This window comes from Ursus arctos, unplaced genomic scaffold (assembly GCF_023065955.2).
Source record: "Ursus arctos isolate Adak ecotype North America unplaced genomic scaffold, UrsArc2.0 scaffold_32, whole genome shotgun sequence".
Taxonomy (NCBI): Eukaryota; Metazoa; Chordata; class Mammalia; order Carnivora; family Ursidae; genus Ursus; species Ursus arctos.
In genome coordinates this window covers 6,728,002-6,752,032 of record NW_026623008.1, presented here as the reverse complement: position 1 = coordinate 6,752,032, position 24,031 = coordinate 6,728,002, and the positions used below count along the sequence as shown (strand labels likewise).

The following is a 24,031-nucleotide window of genomic DNA, read 5'->3' as shown; positions in this document are numbered from 1 at the left end:
TGGCCTCAGTTTCTTCATTTGCACAATGAAAGGACTGCATTCATCTCCCAGCGAACATCCAAGACATGCCAAGGGGCATTGTCTTACTGATACACTGACTGCCAGCTCTCTGGAGAAACAGAATGTCCCTACCTAAGGACTCTTTGAGAAGCAATGCCGAGTTATAAGAATTCAATCCACTCTCTTTGGAAGAATGTTTTCGTTTTTCTCTCCCCAGATAGGCTGGCCCAACTCTACCATGACTGATGGTCAAATAGCGTAATAATGAGCTCCAGGGCTCCTGGGAGCAGAGCCCCCCTTCGTTTCACAGCTAGCAGCACCCCTCTCCTGGGGAGCTGGCCGAGGTCTAGTTCACCACCCCTTGTTGGCTCATAGTACACACTTGGGTCGTTCTCTTCCTCTGCGTAATCTAGTCCTCCATGGGAAGTTAGAGAACTCCTCCTGTGGCTGGATGGTCAGTGAGGACAGAGTCTGTTCAAATTCTTAAACTGTCTACAAAATCACATCTCTTCTTCCCCACACACTTGTCTCCTTCACCCAACCTACCTCTCTGGAATGGTCCAAGAAAGACCAGCAGCAAAGGCCCCTCTGTCTGGCAGATCAAAGATGCTTTGGAATCAATGAGCACCATTCCGTCCCTGCCTGACTCTGAGCTCCTTATCTGTCTGGGGGAAAAAAAAAAGAACGAATGAATGAATGAATGAAAGAATGAAATTTTTAAAAGAGAAAGTCTCTCACAACCTTCTATGCATTCCCTCACAAGACTTTAGCTCAAAGCGACTGTTTCACCTAGGCTCCCGTTTTGCAAACCAATCACATTCTGCTGAATGGGCCCTTCTCACCACCGTGTCGGTGCCACTCCCTTCAGTGGTACTGAAGCAAACCACCAGGGCATTTCCAGAGCCTGAAACAGGAATATGTATATGGAGATAACTCAGCGATTCTTAGTTATTTGTTGGTTTTGTTTAGTTTTTGAAGTCAAAAAGAACGATCTGTGGCAATCCTGGGTTCAAGTTCATTCAATGGCTGTAAAAAGCAGATTCCTGGACTTGAGGTCCCTACTCAAGTACTAAATTGCATCATACAGGAAGACTCATCCCTGCCTGCTGGAGGTGAAAAGGGTGGGTGTGTGGGGAGAGGGCTGCCCACTCACTGCATCCGTGGTGTTTCTTTCCCCCCACTGCCGGCCACTCCTGGAAATAATCTGACCCCAGAGACAGGAAGACACCTGAGCTCCGGAAGCCCAGCTGGCTGGATTCTATGAGTAGGACCCGCCCCTTTCTCCAACCCGAGGCCGAGGGCACAGCTACCTCCACAGCGGGGAACCCACCCCCCCCCCCCCCGCAAGGCTAGGGAGGGCTCTTGAGGATCAGGAAACCTAAATCATTTGCTTCTCCATAAGCAAAAAGCCCAGTTCTGGGAAGCCGTTGGAAAAGGTGTCCATGCCACGAACGCATTTCCCAGGGACCAGGCTGGAGTTCTCACTGCTGAGAGCCTAATCCCTGGAAGGACACCCCATGGACCCTGCTGCAGGAGCCCAGGAACACGGGCTTGGGTGGTCTCTTCACTCAGCATCCAGGGGAGGGTAGCAAGGGCTTCCCAAGAGAAATGAGAGGTCAGTGCCAGGAGCTAAGGAAGAAAGAACTCCCGCTGCTGACCAATGGAGTTAACAAGGGGACAACCCAGCAGTTTAGTCACAGGGAAATGAGACACGATTACAGAGAAAGCACTTTCAAAACGAGGAAAGACAAAGCAGAAAGCCTGATGGAGCTGAGGGAAGGAAGAGTTAGGGAAAGCAAGAAGGAATCAGTCCTCAGGAATTCAGGTCAGGAAACAGGGAGCTGGGGCAGAATTCACAAGAGGGCGGCCAAGAAGGAGGCTCTTCCCGGAGGAAGGTGCGTCTTCTGCTCTGGCCCTCACGCTGCCCAGGACCTCAGGATCTGGGTCGGCCGCCCTCTAGCCCTCTGGGTTCAAGGGCAAAGCTTGGGAGGCAACGCCAGGAATGGACACAGCGCAGGATGCTCCGTCCCGAATCGGGGACAGGGGGAGGGGAGGATGCGCACGGCAACTGCTGGGTCTCTCTGTCAAGTAAACAGCTTGCCCTGGACAGGCGCGTCCACGTCCGGAGCCCGGCTGAGGGCCCTGCTCAGCCCATCAAGGGCGGCAGCGGGACACCCGGATCCCCGCCCCCCGGAGGCACAAAAGGGATGCATGGAGATCGGGAGAGGAGGAGAGCATGAACCAGCCCACCACCCGAGAATCACAACGCGAGCGCGGCCCCCTGCCTCGGCCTCCCCAGCGGGGTCCGGTCCGCCCCGGGACGCGCGCGCCTCCCCCAGCCCCCACGCCCCTGGACCCCGATTGCCCCAGGCGGACAAAGCCCGGCGCTGGGCGGGGCGGGTTGTGCACAGGGGGGCACTGGGACCCCGCAGACGCCCGCACAGGTGGGCTCCGTACCGGGTGTCGGTGCCGGGGGCGGGGCCCGATCTCCCTGGAGACGGTTGCCCAGGGGACGCGGCGGGCGGGTCCCGGAGCTACGCGAGCCTCCCGGCGGCGGCGCCGAGCCCGCGGGGGCCTGAGGGCAGGCCCGCGGCGCGGAGCCGGCGAGCCGGGCAGCGGCGGAGGGGCGCGGCCCGGGGCGGGGCCCGGACAGCGGGCCGGCGCGGGCGGGGCCGGGGGCGGGGCGCCGGTCGGGGGCGGGGCCGGGGCGGGGCGCCGGTCGGGGGGCGGGGCCGGTGGCGGGGCGCCGGCCGGGGGCGGGGCCAGGGCCCGCCGCGCCGCGGGCACCGTCCGCAAATTCTCGCAGCCCCAGCCAGGCGGAGTGTCGGAGAGCCCGCGACCGCGGGGAGCTCCGCGGACGCCGCTGCAAATCCTCCCCGACCCCCGCTGCTCCCGCTGGGCCGGTGGGGTGTGCGCCTGGAGCCGGGAGCGCCGCAGCAGCCGCGGGACACCGGGCGGCGTGCTCACCCTGGCCCTGACCCCCCTCCCGCCTCGTAACCGGAGGATAGAAGTGCCGTTTGCAAAGGGAGCGGGGCTGGTGGTCCGCCAAACCGCTGTCCCCTCCCTGCTTCCCAGGGAGTCACCAGAATCGACGGGCCACTGGACCTCCGTCACTGATCCGGAGCAGGGGTCACCCGCGTAACTGGCCATCCTGGGCTCTCTAGGCTCCCATCCAGCGTGCGGGCTGTTCCCCAGCCGCTGGGCCCTCCTTTCAATCGGGGTTCCCCTTACAGGTCTGATTCAGAAGGTAAACGGGTTTGCTAGGGACCTTTGCTTCTACATCCATTCATTACAATGAACCACGTGCGCGCTGGCGGGGCGTTGGCGCAATAAAGCAGTAACCCCCTCGCCCTGCACTTCGTACAGGGGTCCCGTGAATCCACGCATTCCCCTGCGAGGCGGGTGCTGTTTTCTCCCGGGTTGTAAATGAGAAACCCGAGGGCAAGCAATTCACCCTCACAGGCACACAAGTCCGCACGCAGCGGCAGGGCTAGCTTCGGAACCCCCTTGGTTTGGTACCGGACTACTATGCTTCTTGCCACACAGTGTCCCGTGTCCCTTAGAATGTTCTTTGGGGTCCACAGCCCTAGACTTAAAGGTTTGCCACCGTGGAGCGCAAGAGGAGGGGAGCGTGAGTTCAGAATCACCCCGGGTGTCCCAGCAGGTGGACGAAAGTGGTTTGAGGACCATTCTGGTGGTCGTCGCCGCCAGCATCAATTGTTCCAGGTGAGGCGCCCCGGTCAGGACCCGTCCATCCGAGCCCCCAGAGCCTCCCTCGGCTCCAGCGTCGCCCAGTGCCCCCCAGGAGGTAAAGGAGAAAAACAGCCCTAAGCTCCTGGAATCGTGAAGAAGCCTGAGAGGAGAGGACCGGGTGGCCGGGTTGTAGGGGGTCCCGCCACCCTTGATGACCTTTGTGTCCCCACCTCCAGTACCCCTCAACCCTGTCAGGGCCGGGGTCCGGAGTCCCTGGCATCTCAGGGTGGGAGGAGGCAAGCCCCCTCTGCATCCCAGCCCAGGATGTCACAGACACACTCACAAAGACAAACACTCCCATACACGTTCACACACACACACACACACACACACTCAGGCACACGCCAAGTCACAGACTCCCTCACACGCAGGCAGACACAGAGATCAAAGGCACACATGGGGGCCCTTTCACAAAGACACACTCCCACACACAATTATGTAAACTGACACACGATGACACAGACACACAGATCTCACACACACACACACACACACACACATCCATCGCGCACATTCACACACCGAACCTCACCCAGCCACCCACGCGGCGCAGCGTGGCTGTGCACTTGGCAGACGACGTCTGGAAAAGGCGGAGCCTGAGCCACCGGATGGGGACCGCCCAGCGTGCCACCCCGTCCACCCCAGGGCTGCACCCGGGGCTGCTTCTTTGCCTTTCACTCCTCCCACCCCCAGCTGGGAAAGGGAGCGGTGCAGAGGAAGACAGTCCGAAGGAGGTCAGGGTGGTGGAGGGCGGGCCTCCTGCTGAGCTGCCCTTGACTCACAGGCCGGGAGCCTAGGGGAGGGGGTGGGGTGGGGTGGGGTGGAGGTGGAGTACCAGGATGAGACATAAGCCGCCTGAAGTCACGGCGGGACCTTAGATAGGCTGACTGAGCTGAGGGTTCTCTCTGACAGCCGTCCTGGCCGGGGGTCGGTAGTATCCTCAACAAGCCCCAACCAGGAAAGGATAATGACCCCATGCCGCCAAGCCTGGGGACAGATTCTCGAGGGGCAGACAGACAGCCGGGTTAAACTCCCCCAACCTCACCGTGCCCGCCCTTCTCCTTGGGGGCGCAGTCCTGCAGCCTTCCCTTTCTTTCCAGCATGGAAAGCCAAGTGCAAAGACGAGGTCCATTATCAGCAGTGGAGCTCAATGACATGGCTTGGGGTTCAAACTGGGAGTGTCAGGTACTGGCTTCTCTGGCGGCCAGAGGAAAAGCCAGCATTCCTTGAAATGGCAGAAGCCACCGAAAGTCATCCTGCCTGTATGAGAACGATGTACTGGAACTGCCCTCGCAAATCCAGAAAGGCACGTCACGTAATAATTGGGGAGGGAATGAAGTGAATGACTACAGGTGAGTGGAAGTTCTCTAGAACAGTGCCCGGTGTGTCCAGTCATTGCTCGAAAAGCGTTTGCTCTCACAGATGGGAAACATGTGAAGAGACGGAGTGACGTGCTCAGCGTGGTGGAGGGAAAGGAACACCAAAGTGCCCCGATTCCTGCCTCATTTGGGGCTCAGGTATGTTAACTCCTTTCTGAAATACAGATGAGGGTCTAAATAAATTAGTTTTTACCACTCTTAGGAAATCCGAGTAAATAGAGAAATTAGATTCCCACCCTTCTACTTGCTACAGCCAAAGGACTGGATCCTCTTTCTAAGTTCCCAAGCACAGGCCACATGAGCCTCTGCTCCCACCCATGAGAACCCTTTGCTACAATCAAAAACCCCATAAGAGGGAAACTTCTCTGCTCCGTTAGTCACTCCTCCTCCTCTCTCCTGACACCTCCAGGTAAGCTCACAGTGAAGAAATGTCAGCTTCTCCCAGCTGCCCACCGATATCCCAACCACCAACCTTCCTGGAATTCTGGTGGGCTCTTCCTGTTCACCTTTGGCTGGGAGAAGCTGACTCTGCTTTGTAGGGATTTCGAATATGTCACCCCCAAATATGCCACTGTGGCATACTGATTATTTTGAATTAAAGGTATTTGAGAAACAGCAGTGCGAGAAGGACACTCTGAACCTCCTTTGTCCCCCTGACAGCAGGAGATAAATCTCGAAAGTGAAAGGTACCCCTCCCTGTACAGGGGCGGGGCTGGGGTGGGGGGATGGGGAGGGCAGAAGGCATCTTTATCACCAGAGACAGGGAATTTAGGGCCAAGAAGGCCATATAAGCAAACCTTGTTACTTCACCATTTTACTACCCCAAGCCCGAACCCCTCTGTCTTGTGAATCCTTCATACATTTATTGTTTCTTTGTCTAAAAAGTACAAAGCTTCCTGCTCTGGTGACTTCTTTGAATCTCATACTTTTGTGGGGCTCCATCCTTTAGTAATTAAAATTGTTTTTCTCCTGTTAATCTGTTTTTTTATCTTAGGGTGGGGGATTCTCAGCCAAGAATCTAGAAGGGTAGAGCGGAATTTATTCTTCTTGCCCTACAGCATTTTTAGGTGTGATCAGATAAGATGCTGAGTAGAGTTGAGAACAGGAATGCCACAGTCGGTAAAAATAAGATGCAACTAACAAGAAAAAAAAAAAAAACCCACCCAGCTAAATGCTTTTAATTCTTTTAGGAAAAACAGGAGGACTCTGGAAAATAATCCTCCTCAAAGGGGAGAGATAGTTTCCCTAGTTATTCACATAATCCCCCCATGGCTTTGTCTCCTTGATCTTTTTACTCTCCAGGCACACAGACGAGGGAGCCTAATTACAGGAACTGGGGCCCCTGCCCTCCTGCCATCTTCACATATTTCCATTAATCTTTCAGACTCTCACCCTCCATTAATTCAAAAAGTGGCTCATCTGTAGTTAAAAAGCAAAGTTAATTAGAATCTGGAGCTTCTTTCTTTTTTCCTTTGGCCAATTCCCCAGGCTTCGACCAAAAGTCTGCCTTAATTGAGGCTTTTTGAGATTGCGACCTGGGGTGGAGAGGGGAGAAGCAGAGGGAAAAAGTGATGCTTGTGTTCACGGGCTCCCTCTTTCAAGTGTATACCAAAGGCACTCATGCTTGCAGGAACTCTCTGGCAGAAGGCAGGAGCATGAGCCCTGGCGTTAGATCTGGATTTGAAGGGGTCTGCTAACCACTGTGTCCTCAGCTGTAAAAGCAGGTGCCCTCCCACAGTGCCCAGCTCGGCCAGCAGAGGCAGACACCGAGGGGGCAGCCTCTGGAGGGGGGCTCCTAGCCAGGACCTCGCCGCAGAGCATCCGGTGACACGGTGCGTTCTGCCACCGTTTCCTGGAGTCTGAGGTCTCTCCGGTTCCGGAATGTGATCCCGTGGGAGGGTGCCCCGTCTTAGACGTCTTTATATCTTTTATAGAAGGAAAGCTATTCCTTGTTTGTGGGGAAGATCGGTTGTGAATCCGTACTGGGAGAAATTAGGGACTAAGGGGGTAAATGGGACCAACAGGGCTTTCATTGTGTGAGTCACCCATCAAGGCTCCTGAAAGATACCCTGGGGACTCCGGAAACGGATCTGGCGGCCGCTCCGTGACGCTTCTAAATGCGTTTGAACCTAAAACCGCTTCTCACGACAAAGATTCCAACTACTTTAGGGTACGAGGCTCAGTTGCCCCTTCTAGCAAGACCTGATCCAGCCCCTCAAGATAGTCTCATGGGCCATCTGGGAAAGAAGGTGTCTCCAGCGACTTCTGTGAGATGGTGCGACCCCGTGCCATGGAGGGAAGTGTCAAACCCTCTGGGATGGGTCGCGGGGACGGTTCTAGTCAACACACGAATGAAAGGAAATCCCAAAGCTGGCTCATCCGTTTGATAGAAATGCACACGGAATTCACAAATACCGGGAAAATCATCTGTAAAAATTATCCTGTTTGAAGTGGATAAATCAGGCGGCACCAAGTACAACGTTTACACACACGGGCTCCGTCCCCTGGTTACAAACACAGAGCGGGGACAGGCGGGGGAGGCCCGAGCGGAGCATGGAACCGAAGAACTCACGGCTGACCCAAGGCTCGCTCAGAGGCGGCCCGGTGGGCCCTTCACGAACGAGCTGGCCGGGAGCTCGCTAACAGGAGGACCGTTCTCCATATGAACCATATCCAGTCACTCGCCCCTCTTGGTACTCATACCTCTTTGCAGCCCCCACCACATGATAGCAGGATTGCTCTGTGTGACCAAAGGAATCTGGCGGAGTGATGGCAGGTCCCCTTCAAGATCAGGCTCACAGAAACGGTGGGCTTTAGCCTTGCGCTCTTGGTCTCTCCCATCTCTCTCTAGGAGGTAAGCCGGCCACCATGTTGTAAGGACGCCCCCGCTGCTCTGTGAAGAAGCCCACCTGGGGGGGGCGGAACGGAGATAGCTGGCCATCAGCAGGACAGTCACTGAGACCCACCGACAGACCGTCTCCAGACACCTGCGGCCCCAGCCCCTTCCAGATCCTGGACCCACAGCCGCTGTCAGATGGTAATTAGTGTTTGTTGTTTCAGCTGCTACGTGTTGGGATCATTTGTTACACAGCAGCAGATGACTAATACACCATCTGCGGCTGCTGTGCTCCTTGCCGTGTGGCCCCGCACCTGCTCCAGGCTTAGTACGGCAGACGCCCCATCAATATTTGTGGCAGAGTAAATGATCAGTACAAACAACTCCTCTACTGTAACTGTATGAGTCAGACATGTTTCTAAAGAAGAGGCAACAAGCTGAGTGAAAGAAACTGGCCACAAAAGACCACATCCTGTATGATTTCATTTACTCGAAATGTCCAGAATGGGCAAGTTCATAGAGACAGAAAGTAGACTCATGGTCGCCGAGGGCTGGGAAGACTGGGGAGAAGTGGGGAGTGACTGTGAATGGGTATGAGGTTTCTCTTTGGAGTGATGAAAACATCCTAAAATCAACTCTGGTGACAGTTGTGCAATTCTGTAAATATAGGGAAACCGAGGAATTGTGCACATGAAGTGAAATATAAAGCTTGTTTTATTAAAAAGGAGGAGGAGGAGGAGCTCAGGCAAGGTCACTGGTCCCGAGTAAGGAGTGGCACCTAGGGAGGCTGGCCCCGGGCAAGGCTGGGGAAACGAAGTGGCGGGGTCTCCCCGAGCCCGGAGCAGAGACTATGGGGTGAAGGATAGCTCACCAATGCCTCGGGTGCCAGTGTGGGATGCTGGGTGCCAGCCCCCCGAAACCTGGTAAAAGGAGGTTTGCCTGCTAATCTTCCAGGGAGACCCTACCTGGTTTCAAGCTGCCTGGAGCCCAACGTGCCGAGCCTGGACATGGGCTCTGCCTTCCCATTCTCCGTAGATAATGCCCCCCACCTGCGATGTATGCCCACCTCTCCTTGGCCCTTCCACCTGCCAAGCCAAAGGAGGGCCACAAAACCACAGGTGGCAACAGTCCCAATGGTCAGCCACCCCATAAGTGAGCTGACCTCACAGGAGAGAGTCACCAAATGATTCGGGTGAGTTGGTCCTTGCTGAAAGCTCCCCAGAAGGAACAGCAAATTTAAGACCAAAGAAATGATTTAAACAGCATAGAATGACCTTGTACATGGTACCTAAGAGGTGGTCAAGGCTGAAAACAGAAGCAGCTTCAAAGCAGACCTCTTTTTTTTTTGGACAGAGAGCACATGAGCAGTAAGGCGGTGCGCAGGCAGAGGGAGAGGGAGAGAGAGAATCTCAAGCAGCCTCCATGCCCAGCGTGGAGCTCTGTGTGGGACTCGATCTCACAGCCCTGAGATCATGTCCTGAGCCAAAATTCAGAGTCGGATGCTTAACTGACTGAGCCACCCAGGTGCCCCTCAAAGCAGACTTTGAACAAGTTGTAGGGCAAGCATGTTTTAAGTTGGAATCTTTTGTCCTTCTCTGGCCTTCGACACTGGTTTTGGAGGCAATATCCCATAATGCAGAGAAGCCAGTGGTTGGACCCAAACAGTCCTTTGGTGCACCCTAATGTGCCTAGGATGAACTTGGGGGACACCCAGGAACCCCCTGACATTATACTGGAGGAGAGGGCCATGATCTTTAGCAGATTTTCAAAAGGATTTAAAATCTGAAAAAGATTAGGAACCACTGGGTGGTGGGGTTTTTCTAGGATAGGTAGATGATGAATTTTTTTCTTCTTCATTTGGCAAATCTGTATTTTACAAACTTTACTAACTTGCACTGATCCTGTACAATTAAAAATATATAGCATACATGCATACACACATTTGTAAAACATAGCACATGTATTTAAAATGCCCACGGCAAGATCCCAGCCTATCATACCCAGAAGATCCAATATCAAGACCCCCCCAAAATTAATATCTTTTCAAACTGCAAAGTCCACTTCCCTCTTCTGTCCTGACTCCCTAAGCTAATCCCCCCCCCCCCACACACACACGGTGGCAGTGGAGATGGGTCCCCTTCTCAAGGGTCTCAGCTAAGTGGTGGTTTACCCCCTTCTGTTGGGGTCTGGCTCTGCAGTGCCTACCCAGGCACTCACCGCTCCGGTTCCCCATCCGGCCATGGGCTTACATGTCCTCCTCCCCTCCTGTTCTCTCGAGACCCCAGACCTGCAGACTACTTGTACGTGTTGGGACGACACACAGTGCTCAGAACACCTCCCTCCATCCTCCATCGTCCGGTCAGTCTCTCCTCGGCAAGTGTCCCCATGTCACCTCCTTCCCCTCCTAGAGCAGGTCTCCAGACCACTTCTGCCCCTGGGAGCTTCTGGGATACGTTCAGACTCTGTCCAGAACAAACAGCCTTGTGTGGTTTATCAGGGTAGAGCCCACACTGGGCACCTGCCATCAGCCGGCAAAGCCTAGATGCCTTCTGTCTCTTTTCTCATTTATTCATCACGCCAGGCCCCTAAGGCAGGGCTTCTGTTTTGTGAAGGAGGAAAGCGGGACTCAAGGAGGCTACAGCTGCATGGCTACTGAATGAGAGAGGCAGATTCAGACCCAGGTTGACCTCGGAGGCTGCTGTCACTGCTGTGCCACACCGCCTCTCCCGGGTCAGTGCAAAGGAACTGGACTGGGGCCATTGGCTGAAGAGACACGGGAGTCCTGTTGCCCTGATCCCGTCACCCACCAGCTCGAGGACTCGCAGATGGACTTCCTGCAAGAGTTGGGCAAGAAGGGGACTGAGGTTTCAGATACCAGGCCCTGCTTCCTCGGGACAGTGGGGGAGAATTGGCACTGACCTGGGCAGATGGGTACAGAAGCCGTATCCTCCTGGCCTCTCTCACTGTAGAGAACCAGAGCCCAGGATGCCAGCTCTCCCAGAGATGCAGGACCAGCAAGAACAGGGAAGACTGCCTGGAGCCCAACTAAGTCCTGGGGGTGGAGGGGACAGGTGAGGATGGGCAGGGAAGCCCCTCTGCATAGTCACGGACCCCCAGAGGCCTCGCCCATCCTCCTGTCTGGGGTCCAGATCGCCCTGCCCCAGCCAAGTGCTCCCTCCCAAATGCAGCCACATTTGGAGACAGCACAGGGGTGAGGAACAGGCCCTGCCACTTCCTCGCTGGGCAACACCTAAGTCAGTTACCAAGTGTTTCCGTGCCTCAGTTTCCCCTTCTGTAAAGCAGGAATCACAACAGCACTTAGAAGAAGAAATCTGCATTTTCAAAGTGCCCGTAACCCCGCCTAGCACAGAGTGGGTGCTGCAAGAGTATTTGTTGCCATTATAATGATCGGACAAAGAAATAGCCCGGTTAACGAAGGTGGCAATTCTGCGCTGGCTGATGGGGAAACTCCAAAGTACGAATGCTGGCTGATCGGTTCCACAGAATAAGACTGGTCTGGGTGCATCCCCTCTAGAGCTCGTGGTCCCCGTTCTCAGAGTGAGGGGCTGGTGAATTTCAGCCGGAGTTCTGACCCGCCTCCAGCCCCTGCTCTGCAAGTCCTCCCATCCCTCCATCTCACCTGACCTCTCCCAGGAGACTCAGGGGCGAGGTGCTCCCCATCCCCTCTCCAACACGTCCTGGCTGATGGCCTCAGCGTGCTGACCACTGGGAGCCAGCAGTCTCCTCCTTGCAGCCCCAGTCCCTGTACCCTAACAAGAATCGGCTGTGCTTGGTTGGGCCCACAGAAGCTCAGGCCAGTTGCTCACCTTAGTAATTACATGACGCCGAAGAGGAAAAGCAGATGAACGATGGGTGTGTAAAGAAAGAGCCGTTTCCATGACAACGAAGCAGAATGCTTTAGACACCCAATGAAGAGGAGTCATTAAAACAAACTTTCCATTGCGGTGGAATGGCCAAGGCATGAAAGACTGAGGGGAAGGAGCAAAGTTTACAGGGACCGTCCCTGCAGTGGCTTTCTGCAAGAATGTCGAGCCAGGTCAGGCTGAAGCCCTTGGCCTTGCCTCTGGGCATCAGAACCACGTACATGGATGCGTTTTAGGTTAAAATGTCTGGATTTAAGGGATAACAGTTTATTTTATTTTAGTTCTTTTTTACATAGACACCGTGCCCAAGGTGGGGCTTGAACTCACAATCCCAAGATCAAGAGCGGAGCTGAGATGAGTCGGAGGCTTAACCAACTGAGTCACCCAGGCGCCCCTGGATTGGAGGGGTAGCATTTTAATACTCTCAACACGAACCGGAGTTTCAGCGACTCAACCAGCAAATCACATAGGAAAACAGGGCTCCTTTTAAACCGTGCGTTTCTTGTCATGATTGCGGCCAACCATGCTTCAGGCTGTTTTGCCCCAGTCCACTCTTTCAAACTATGGTGGGAGACGCTGTCCTGGGAGTAGCAGAAGCCACCGAAAAAACACAGACATCTTCCCAGAGCATCCATCTGACTCAAAGTTTAGGGGGAACTATGCCTCCTAGTAAAATAAACACGGGCTTATCATGGAATAGAATGTAAAATTAACATTAGTGTTAAAAATAAAACTGGAAGCTTCCAAGCAAGGTCATGGCTAGAGTGGGCTGCTGCAGGCCAGGCTTACACATCCCATCGCCTCTAGGAGAGGCATGGTCCGTGAGGGCCAAGGTCACCTCCAGCCGCCAGACCTTCCCCCAACCACTTTCCCACACACTGGCAGCGCAAGGGCTCCTGCGCTGGCTGCCTCCAGAGCACCTCGCCCACTTGGTAACCCCCGTCTCGCTGCTGGCACTCACAAATGACCGGGCTGACCCAAGGTCCACTGCCACGGCCACGGTCACTGGATGGCCGACCTCACTGGCAAGCTGCTCTTACCTGCCAGTCCAGGCCAAGCGGGCTAGTCCAGGGGCTGCTCCTGCCACCCCCTCCCTGCGGGAAGGAAGAAAAGGCCCGGAAAGACCTCACCCCCTCAGCCCTCCGCTCTTGTTCCCCAACCTCCTTTAGACCCTGAAGGATTAGAAAAAGCTGGAAAAAATAAACTTTGGGCTTTGACACATCTGAGAGGAGCAAGCTAATAACAAAGGACAAAGCTATTCCGACCTTTACCTATAAAATGGTGGTGTTTGTTGCCATGGGCTCTGTGCCTTTCCATAGGGGTCAGCCCCGGGAGGTTCAAAGAAGATGATGGGTGGATAGACCACGACGCAAGCAGACCCCAACAGTATGTGACAGAGACACCTGTCATTTAAAACCCATTTGCTCCCACGATGTGGGCTGCAAGGATTCATTCACCCAATGGCAAAAATAGCGATTTTTTGAGAGCCCGTTACTCATGACGGGTTTTTCCTTATTTCTGATCTTTGCAATAACCCAGTAAAAGAAGTACTTGTTCCCACGCATCAGAAAAAACCTGGAGGGTCACAAAGGGAAACTTGCAAGTTCATCTGCGTCTTCAGCTTCAAAGCTAAGGCCTGGACTGCCATAGAATTCTAAAGTTCTGGCTTTTGACACTAACATTCACTAACATTAAGCTTCCTTTCCACTCTTGAAACACTGTGCCTTGCGCTGGGCTTCCCACTGGAAATATGAAGACACGCATGTCTTCAGAAACTATCGCATTGTCCATGTACTGCTGCATTTCATTTTAAAAAGACCGCAGCTCATCACGGCTTTCCAAATGACAGAAGATGGGCTGTCCTACTCAATAGGGAGCAAAGATTCAGGACCTGGCGATCCCAGCGCCTGGACCCAGGAACCACCAGAAACAGGAGGTATGGTCTTGCTTGTCCTTCCCTTGGCTCCGAACACAGAGACAGGTGATGGGGAAAGTTGAGGGTTTTCAGTGTTATTTCCCCCTACAAGAAAACTTCCTGAGAAAAGGTTATTTGAGACCCAGACCCCAGTCTCATTACCTTCCTCCTCAGCCCCAGGTGGGCAGCAGAGAACGCATGCATTAAGCGTGCCCCAGCACTGCCTGCTCCGCTGACGTCACCCGGGGCTCCCGGTGGTCTACTGGAAAGGAAAGTGGCCCCCACCTTCTTCTAAGGGTCTGCAAAAGCAGGCTCCATGGGCAGCAACCCAGGCTGGCGCCAAAGCCCAGGGGTCCCGCCCTTGAAATGCCTGCCTCAGTTTCCCAAGCTGTTTCAAGGAGCATCTGGATATCAACAGTGAACAGCCACCAAGATGAGCTCTGGCCTCAAGCATCTAGTGGTCTTTATTTGCCCGCTACAGGGGCTGCGGGACAGCGGGGGGACAGGGTCCTGGAGAAACAGCCCTGTCGGGGGCTCAGGATTCTGGGCAGCCCATCACAGCTCTTCTCATCTCCCAGGAGGTAAACGTCACGTGGCATGGGCTCATCTGCTTGCCTTAGGGAGGCTCACCCCCAAATCCAGCCAGACAGCCAAGGACACTGTCCATTTCACCAGAGGGCGGCTGTCAGCTTCCTTCTAGGACCGTCTGTGTCTAGAGCAGCACCTAAATCCCTTTGGCGTAAGTGTGTACCATCTCCCCTAGTTGAAACACGATGAATCTTGAGGGTGAATGGAGACTTTTTGACTTAAATTAGAATAATGGTAAGGACAATAACAGCTAATATTTCCTGACTGTCGACTATGCGCCAGCTAATGTACGTTATCCAATTATCTCATTTAATCCTTGAGACAACCGTAGGAACAGGTCGCATTAGCTTCATTTTACAGAAGAGGAAACCGAGGATCAGAGAAGGTAAGTAACCTACTTAAGGTCACACAGCTGGCAAGTGGGGAAGCTAAGGTTTTGAATCCGAATCCATCCAATTCTAGAGTTCAGGGGTTTAACAGCTGCATCACACTGCAGCAAAGCTCGTGTCATGCACACAGCTACAGCCAAAAAGAAAGCTATTTAACCTCATTAGCAATAAAAGAAACACATTTAAGATGATTACCTTTGGGGCCTATGAGTAAAACATTTTTTCCCAATATTATTCAATACTAGTGAGCCTATCGTGAAACTATATGTATCACTGGGATAAACTGGTCCAGTCTTTCTTGGAAAACCATTTAGCAGGAAGAATCATCAAAATGTTCAATGCCTTGGGGCGCCTGGGTGGCACAGCGGTTAAGCGTCTGCCTTCGGCTCAGGGCGTGATCCCGGCGTTATGGGATCGAGCCCCACATCAGGCTCTTCTGCTATGAGCCTGCTTCTTCCTCTCCCACTCCCCCTGCTTGTGTTCCCTCTCTCGCTGGCTGTCTCTGTCTGTCAAATAAATAAATAAAATCTTTTAAAAAAAATGTTCAATGCCTTTGATGCAATAATTCTTTTTTCCCCCAAATTTATTTATTTGAGAAAGAGAGAGCACACATACACGACTGGGAGGGGCAGAGGGAAAAGGAGAGTCTCAAGCAGACTCCCCGCTGAGCATGGACCCCACCCACCCACCCCCCCCGCCCCCGACGTGGGGCTCGATCCCATGACTCTGAGATCATGATCCGAGACAAAACCAAGAGCCAGACGTTAAGCCGACTGAGCCACCCAAGCGCTCCTGATACAATAATTCTCAAATATGGGATAATGTCAATGACGGTATTTTGAGTCTCATGTGCGTGTGTGTGTGTGTGTGTGTGTGTGTGTGTGTGTCTGGAAGCAACATAAATGTCCCACGATGGAGGATCCTTGATAAAATGATGGTGTCCCTTAGGACACTTACAGTGCCACTGGGAAGGATGGCTTGGTTGCAAAGCAAAGTGGAAAAATGCCAAGGAGCCCACATTAAGGGAAGAAAGCAAACTACAGAAACACACACCTTGCTCGCCAAAAAATTAAGCATAGGATTACCAACTATATGATCCAGCAAATTCCCCTTCTGGGCACGTACCCAAAAGAAAGATATTTGCACACCCGTGTTCATAGCAGTATTATTCCTAGTAGGCAAAAGACAGAAGCAACCCAAGTGTCCGCGGACAGATGAATGGATAAAACAAAACGCGGCATCTACACCCAACGGAACGTTATTCAGTCTTAAAAAGGAAGCGCATTTTGACACAGGCCACGACGTGGATGAACCTCGAGGACATTATGTGAAGTGAAATTAACCAGTCACAAAAGGACAGACATTGTAGGATTCCACTCATTAGGTACGGCAAGCAGTCAAATTAGGAGAGACAGAAAGCAGAATGGTGGTTGCCAGCCGGAGGGGGGAGCGGGGGAGAGGGAAGAACGGCGCCTTATTGCTTAATGGGGACAGAGTCAATTTTGCAAGATGAAAAAGTTGTGGAGATGGCAGTGCTGGTTGCACAACGGCGTGAATGTGCTTTAATGTCACCGAACTGTACACGGTCAAGATGGCAAAGTTTTTTTGTGTATATTTTACAATTGAAACACAAAAATTAATATAAAAACCCACATGCTTACTAGGTCCAACAGTATTACAAGCGCACCCCCCAATAGAAAAGATCGTCCAGTTGGCAGTGGCTGCATTGGGACAGTGGGATAATGATGCTCACGGACCCCCCGCTGTACCCCCAGCTCCTTAGAGGCGTCGCGTGTTCCACCGCGGGGCTCGGTGCCTGGCGCTAAACACGTGACAACATAGGAACTCTTACAGGCAGATGGTATTACTGTACCCGTGATACCACGGGGGATTCGGAGTCTCAGGAGGGTTAAGTGATTTGCCACAGGTCACTCAGCAGATAAAAAGAGGTTGAGATTAAAACCCAGTCTGGCTGGCTCCAAAGATAATGTTGTTTCCTCCATGCAGCGATCCCTCCATCACCTCGGTACCCAGCCCCATCCCACCATACTTAAGTGACTTTTCAAAGTTTCAATAACAGGGCTATGACCTTGCTTCCCTGTTGATAAGAAAAGACTTCTCCCAGATTTCACAACCAAAGCAAAGAGTAGCAAGGCACACACACCCCCCTCTCCTGCCCTGGCAGGGGTGGGGGGGGGGTGCAGGGGAGCTAAGGGAGGGGGAGGGGATGCAGGGGAATGGTCCTGCCCTCCAGAGAGCCCTGGAACACTCTTTAATTGTACCCCCAGGTCTGGGGAGCTCCCCGATCTCTCTCAGTACCACCAGCCCCATCCCACAGCAGACACAGCAGCAAAACCGAGCCCTGCCCCCACCTCTCCTGGTTGGGGGGGGGGGGTGCTGCTCCACAGAGGAAACTCCAAAATGAGAAGTGTCCTGTGGCCCCAAACGGGGGTGGGGGGGGAGCCCTGGCTGGGAGAGGCCCTGAGCTGCAAAGGAGCTGTTCTTGAAGGGAAGGGGGAAGGTCAGGAGGGAGACCAGAGGACTGCCTGGAGGCAGGGGCAAGTCTCTGCAGGTGCAGAATTTAGCTTGTGGGCAGCTTCTTCAAGCTTGGGAGTTATCTTTTCTGCTCTTGGGACCCTCAGGAGGGGGCCTGCCATTGGCAGAGCCCACTACTAAGATGGCTACCAATTCACAAAGCCAGGAAAGGGAAACTGGAGATAGGAGAGGAACGTTAGAGACTGGGAAGCAGTAGCCCAGGGCCCAGATGCAGGGGACGGCTTGTTCCCTGCAAAGATAACTGTGTTCAACACCTTCCCAGGAGATACTGAAAGAAACGTGTTCCTGTCCGTCTGCCGAGGGCTGAATGGTGACCCCAAAAGGATGTGTCCGTGTCTCAACCCTCGGAACCTGGGGATTATGTGGGAAAATCATTATCCAGAGAAAGGGTCACTGCAGACATACTTAAATTAAGGGTGGGCCCTAAATCCAATGACAAGTGTCCTCTAAGAGACAGCAGAAAGACACAGACACAGAGGAGAAGGCCACGTGAAGAGGGAGCAGAGAGTGGGGTGGCGTGGCCACAAGCCAAGGTCAGCCCAGAGCCACCTCGAGCTTGGAGAGGCAGGAAGGATTCTTCCCTCGGCCCCTGGAGGGAGTAAAGCCTTGCTGACACCTTGACTCGGAACTTCTGGGCTCCAGAACCATGAGAGAACACGTTTTTGCTCCTTGAAGCCACAGAATTTGTGCTAATTTTTTACAGCGGACCCAGGAAGCACACAGAGCCTCGTTCCAGAATGTAAATCTGACCCAGGCACCGTGCTCCCTTTCGGTGGCGGCTCCTCTCCTCCACCACCCACCCCCCACCTCCTGGCATCTTCTCTAAGTGGAAAGCATTTCCCCCAAAGTGAGTGAGTGAAACAGAAGCTAACTGAAACATCACTTTAGAAGTGCCACTCCCATTCCTCCCATCACTCTCCCTCTCGGCCCAGAAAGTAGGCGGCCTTGAGAGGCACCGTTTCTAGGAGAAGTCCTGACCCCCCCCCACCTTATCTGAGGGAGCCAGGTTATCACCTCTGGGGAAGGGGTTGGGGGTTCTCACAGGCCAGGGCAGCTAGAGCCTTCACTGTGCCGACCTCAGGCCCCACGGACTGTGCTGGCCCCCAGGGAGGGGAGTGGGCCATATTTTGGTAGGGCCCACAGAAAGTCACCGTGTGTGTCTGCAAGGGAAGAGTGGGGAGGGAGGTTCCCGGGTTTTTAATTTTTTTTTTTCCATCTTGAAACTGGCAGCATTTCTGATATGATTGCGGGGGATTTCCACCAACCAAATTAAAGAAAATTCAGTTTAGCATTAGCTGCAAGGAGAGAGAGGAGGAGTTTTGCAATACTCGTCATTTATGAAACACTGGCCGTGGCACAGAGGAGAACGTCTCCCTACCTTCCTGACAAGTCAGGCTCCTGCCATCCTGCAGCCGGTGGTCAGTGACCACATACCTCCACCATCAGACAGGGAGGCACCCCGGCCCCATCCTCCGGGAGCACTTCCCTCTGGACCTGCCCCTCCAACAGCTTTGCTGGGAAACATGTTTGTCCCCTGGGGAGTGGCTGAAAGAGCTTTTCTAAGGTCCCACGGTAAAGAAACATTTGGTGGGGCCCCACGCCCCATACCAGACCCGCAGAAACAGCTGGCTTCTGGAAGGGAGGAGACTGCTCTCTAAACAAAAAATCGGTTTGAAAAATAAGCCAGGCAAAGGGGAATTGCTTCATGAGTTGCACATTCACTTCTCCCTTTAACTGTGCAATTGAAGAAAAACAAGGTGAAGCAGGAACTGACCCCTCACACCCCCATTCACATCCCCATGAACTCCCTGGACACAGCAGGGCTGGGAGGGAAACTAACCAGGCCTGAGGCTGGTCTCTAGTTACGTGTGGACCGCCTGTGTCTCGTAAGCCCCCTACCCACCCACCGGGGGCTGGTACCCTCCCGGCCTGCCTGCCTCGTTCTTAGCGGATCCTCTGTGAGGGTGATTGCAATAAACACTTGTTAGACGTAGGAAAGCCAGAGAAAAGTCCTGGTGGAAGGGGACCATCCGCGGGGCCAGGAGCGCCTCTGGGGCACTTGCCCTAAGTCCAGAAACATGTCTATTTGCAGAGTGGCCCGCACTGTTTCTATACGTGGGCAGAGGAGGTCGGGGTAGTGGGGCTCAGAAAGAGGTAAGCTCAGATGTCTTAGAACAGGCAAAGGCCAGCTAAGTTTCAAGAGCCCCCCCTCCCCCCCAGAGTGTCCGCTGCTACTTGTAGGAGTTTGTGAAAGCAGCCAAAGAATCAGCCTCAGCATGTGATGGCAGTGTTCTCGTGAGGCACGATGGATGGAATCCTCAAGTCAAGAAATCAAACCACAGCAGGGCATGGACGTGCTAAACAGTTGGCAAGTTTCTGCTCTAGAGAGCAGAAGAGAAAGTTCTATTCCCATCTTTTTGTATCTGGTGACAGCCTCCTTAATCAGAAGATTCTTTATGCCCACTTAAGCACCGCAGTCAAACCTGGTGGTTGATCTAGGGGCAGCTTCTACTGGGGATTACCAAGGTGGATCCCTTAGAGGCTGCATCTCAGAGAGGACACCCCAAGGGTCCCCGTCCCTCCACCAAGAGAACTATTAGGAAATGTTCTCCTTAATGGGCAAGCCACAGCACCTACAGGTGCCGGCACACTTCGGCGGGGGAAGATGCTGGGGTTCTGGATCAGCTGCTTGCAAATTGTGTGGGTCCACAAGTTATTTAACTTTTCTGGGCCCTAGTTTCCTCCACTGGAAAATGGAGAAGACATCATTCGGCTCCTATAACTTAACTGAAAACACGTATGTAAAAACGACGGATTCTTTGTGAGGGGGCGGAAAGAGTCCCAAGGGTGCCATTCACCAGACGAGAACACCAAGGCACCTCCAGGTGCTCCAGCCCCCGCCTCTCTCCTGGAAGCGAGCAGTGGCATAAACCCTCAGTTTCGCGGTCCCTTTGGAGCGGCGAACTTTCCCCTCGAAGCCCCTGAAAGAGGACCTCCCACACACACAGAGACACAGCGAGGGCACACCTGCCCCGCAAACACCCGCGACCGTGCAGCACATTCTGTGGGTGGCGCGCAATGGGGCTTTCTGCAGGAGCCCAGGGGAAGCAGCCCCACTGGAGAGTCTGTTGGGGTTTGAGACCTTCAGCTCTCTCCTTCCAGGGGACCTGAACAAGTGAAAGCTACTCGGTCATTTCAGGCCTCCCGAGCGCTCCATCTGCAAACTGGGCAGATCCCAAGGGTGCCCCGGGACCACCTGGTACGTGGACCGCCAGCCTGGGCGCCCCAGGCGCCCGACCCCAGTCCGGGAAATCCCATCCCCACCTTCGTCCCCTCCGGAGCGCGCTTTTCGGGGCCTCCCATCAGTCCTTTCCTGGCTCTCTGGCCCCCCATCTCCGCACCCGGGCAGAGCACCGCCCGCTCTGTGCTCCCGCATCCTGGTCCCCACCAAAGTTCTCCCTGCTCCCCTCTCCTAGATTTCAAGGGAGGTGGAGAGAAGGAAGACAAAATAAAAACAGGAAACCCGATTTAAAAAAAGAAGCCTCATTCTGGCTGAATTACGGGTAAGAGTATTAAAAAGAAGGGGGGGGGAAAAGTCCGGAAATGCAAAGCTGGAGGCGGTTTTGCCGCCGTAACCCAGGCTCGGCCGCAGATCCGGGGGCTGGTCTCCGCTGGCGGCTGCAGTAAACACGCGGCAAGCGGCGTCCAAGGCCCGGGGCCCCCAGGGGCGCTGGGCGGGGCCGGAGGGGGGCGCCCGGCAGACTGGACTCCGGCGGCTCCCCAGCCCGGTCCCCGCTCGCCGGCGCCGGGGAGGGCGCGCTGGGCCAGGGCGCAGGGGACAGTGCGCGCCCCTCTCCCCGCGCCAGGGCGGGAGCACGGGCTGCACCGCTAGTGGGAGCGCGGCCAGAGCGCCCCCTCGACCCACTAGCCAGCGCTCGGGGCAGGGCGCACGCGGCCGAGCGCTGCCGGGCTCCATGCCCCGCCGCTGGGAGCGTAGCCCGACCGCCTCCGCCGCGCCCGTGAACTCCCCGCAGGGCGCGCAGTAGCCGCGCAGGGGAGCTGTGCGCGCCCAGGTCCTGGCGGCCACCCCGGGGGGCGCCCCTTGCCGGGCTCTCTCCAGACGCGGGAGGCGCACCCGGCCAGGGCGCACCGCTTGTGGGCACCGGGAGACGCCCGCGAGCCGGTCCCCGAGGTCCCTGAAGCCCCGGGTCCCGGAGTTCTCCCTGACCTCCCCAGACGCAGCCAAAGGCGAGCGCTTACCGGTCCCGGCGCGGCTGGCAGGGGCTGGGCCGCTCGGCCCGGCGGCCGCTAGCAGCGAAGACTCTGGGCGCGAGTGAGCCTCGAGGGAGGGAGGCGGGGCGCGGTGGGGGCGCCCCGCCCGCTGACAGCCCGCACACTCCACTTCCCACTTTGTTTCCTTTTTACTTGCAACAGGAAAAACAGCAGGTCCTCCTCCCGCCAGTCTGCCCCCTCCCCTCCACCCCTCAAATCCGCACCCCGTCTGCGGCTGCAGGGGCATCACCCCAGGTGTCTCTGGAAGCTGCATCTTGCCCTTCTTCAAAACAAGTTTTCTTTTTATACAAAGGAAAACAACCAAATAAAGGTCCTAAAGCCCATAAAACCCCCACGCCTTCCCCATTCACACACCAAGAATTTCCACAGTGGTCAGAGAAAGCCTGGAGGGTGGCGGCCTTGGCTGCAGCTCCAGGCACCCGGGGGTGCCCCCCAGGGACAAGAACGTGGTAGCTGGGCCAGAGGGAGGTACGGGAGGCCAGAGAGACAGACTGGAGCGCAAAGTCCCACGGGCTCAGCCCTGGAGGGAAGCCGTGGCCTCCACGCTCAGGGGAGTCAAGGGTAAGGAGGGGATGTGGGAGTAGCCAGGTCACAACAGTGGCTTCAAATCCTTCCAGGGTGTGATGGCAGAAGAGTCAGTCAATTGCTTAGATAATAACTTAAAAGACCCCCTCCAGTCAGGTCTGGGCGATAAAGCACCTGTTTGGGCCCCTTGGAGATATGAGGAACCTGAAACTTGGGAGAGGCTCTTTCCACCAAGCAATGCCCTGGCCTCCCGGGCCCAGCGTGGGCCCAGCTCCGGCTGCAGCAAAGGGAGCAGAGCAGAGACTTCTGTGTCCAGCCAGGAGCATTTTGAGGCAAGACCCATTGGGTACTAAATGCTTCCAGTGTTTTCAGATCCAGGCTGCAGGCTCTGGATTCTCAGCTGGACACGGGTGGAGGAGCCAGGAGGCACCCTATTGTCCCTTTAGGGAAGAATGTTGGGTCTGTCCCCAGGAATGTACCCTAACATCCTTCCCAACAAAACATTCCAGGCTCACAGCCTCACTCCTACCCCGGGTCCGGCTCACTGGTCCTTGGCAGAGGTCTCCAGCCCACTCCGAGGAGGTACTGCCAAGAGCCCAAAGAGAAATGGGCACATCAGAGAGGAAATCTGATGTTTCCGAACACCTGTCCCAGCCCGGCTTTTGCTAGTTTGCAATTTAAACAATGTACTCCCTGGCTTTCAGAGTTTGGTGCAAGAAGCCGGCGGGTGAGGAGTGCTTTTTTGCCTCATTCAAAAGAACTCTTCACTGAATATTTGCTGACAGCCCTTCACATCACGGTTTGTGACATGTGCGACGGGGAACCGAGGCATGCCAAGTGCTCAGATGCGCTCGCCCCACTGTTATCTCCGATCCCTACAGCAGTCTCCAGAGGGAAATCTTAGCCCCACTTTACAGGTAAGAAAACCGAGGCTCAGGAAGGTTTAATCATTTGGGGGCCACACGGTCAGTGTCTAACAGCACCTCTGACCATGTCACACTGGCTATGCCCCAATCTTAGAAGCTTCACTTTCCTGAAAACCCGGCACATTTCCTTTCTGAGACCGCACCAGAGGACTTATCTCCCTCTGTTGCCTGGGGTGCCAGGAGAGTGAGGCCGCCGGTAACACGAGGCACAGCCATCACTGGCCCTCGTCTCTCAAGTTCCCAATAGACTTGCCTTGTGCCTTCCTCTCTATGGTTTCTGATCTCTCTTTCTCACTTTATTTTTAACTGTTGTCATGTGTGTTTGGAGGAAGCTACTTCAAGTTCCCTTTGAATTGTAAACAAAATAGAGCAGCAGTGGTGGGGAATTTATAGCAGTCCTGGAAGACAAGGAGCATCTTAGCTGCATGGAAGCCAACGCCTCATGACTCATGTGACCTCCTGAGGGGGCAATCCTTCCGCCCCATTTTATGGAAGGGGAAAAAAGAGGTCTCGGCTCTTCAAGGGGCCGCTGGTCAGCGGAGAACAGGCTCGGGGCGGCAGAAGGTGCCTTGCAGCCCGGAGGAGCACACACAGCCCTCCAGCCTGGTTTCCTTCTGCCCCCCTCTCCTGCGCAGCTTCCCCTCCAAAAGCCATCCAGCGTCTGCAGCTTCTCGAGGATGCAGTAAGCATCTTTGTTCGACCTTGAGCAGCTTCACCGCTGACACCCACACATGCCCTCAAGCAGGGTTATCTCAGGGCAGCCGGAGCCAAGCTCAGAACCCCGGGGCAGGGGTGCGAGCACGAGGAGCCCACTTCCTCAGCCCCTCCACGAAGGCTCTGGGCACCTGCCTCCGTGCCCCGTCCTGGCAGGAAGCCCACTTTGCTGTGGGTCTTTTCCTCCCAAGCAAACGTTATCCAGCTCAAATCCTTGCCCTTTTGCCTTGGCGGAGAAATGCAGGAGGAAGCTTCGAGAGCACCTTCCCTGGA

General features: G+C 54.9%; 1 protein-coding gene across 5 annotated transcripts in view; it reads right to left on the bottom strand.

The window, feature by feature from the left end:
- Positions 1-21,648, bottom strand: part of PIK3CD (phosphatidylinositol-4,5-bisphosphate 3-kinase catalytic subunit delta) — a 49,835-nt gene extending 28,187 nt beyond the window's left edge. For 2 of the 5 annotated variants that reach the window (XM_048221714.2, XM_057305166.1), the window contains exons 1-2: positions 21,561-21,635; positions 547-665 (exon numbers count right to left, since the gene is read on the bottom strand). The gene's annotated coding sequence lies outside the window, so the exon portion shown is untranslated. Of the gene's footprint in view, positions 1-546; positions 666-2,457; positions 2,599-21,560 lie in introns of those variants that run through there. The other 3 variants (XM_026519888.4, XM_048221715.2, XM_057305164.1) reach the window with 3 other exon arrangements.
- Positions 21,649-24,031: the final 2,383 nt, after the last annotated feature.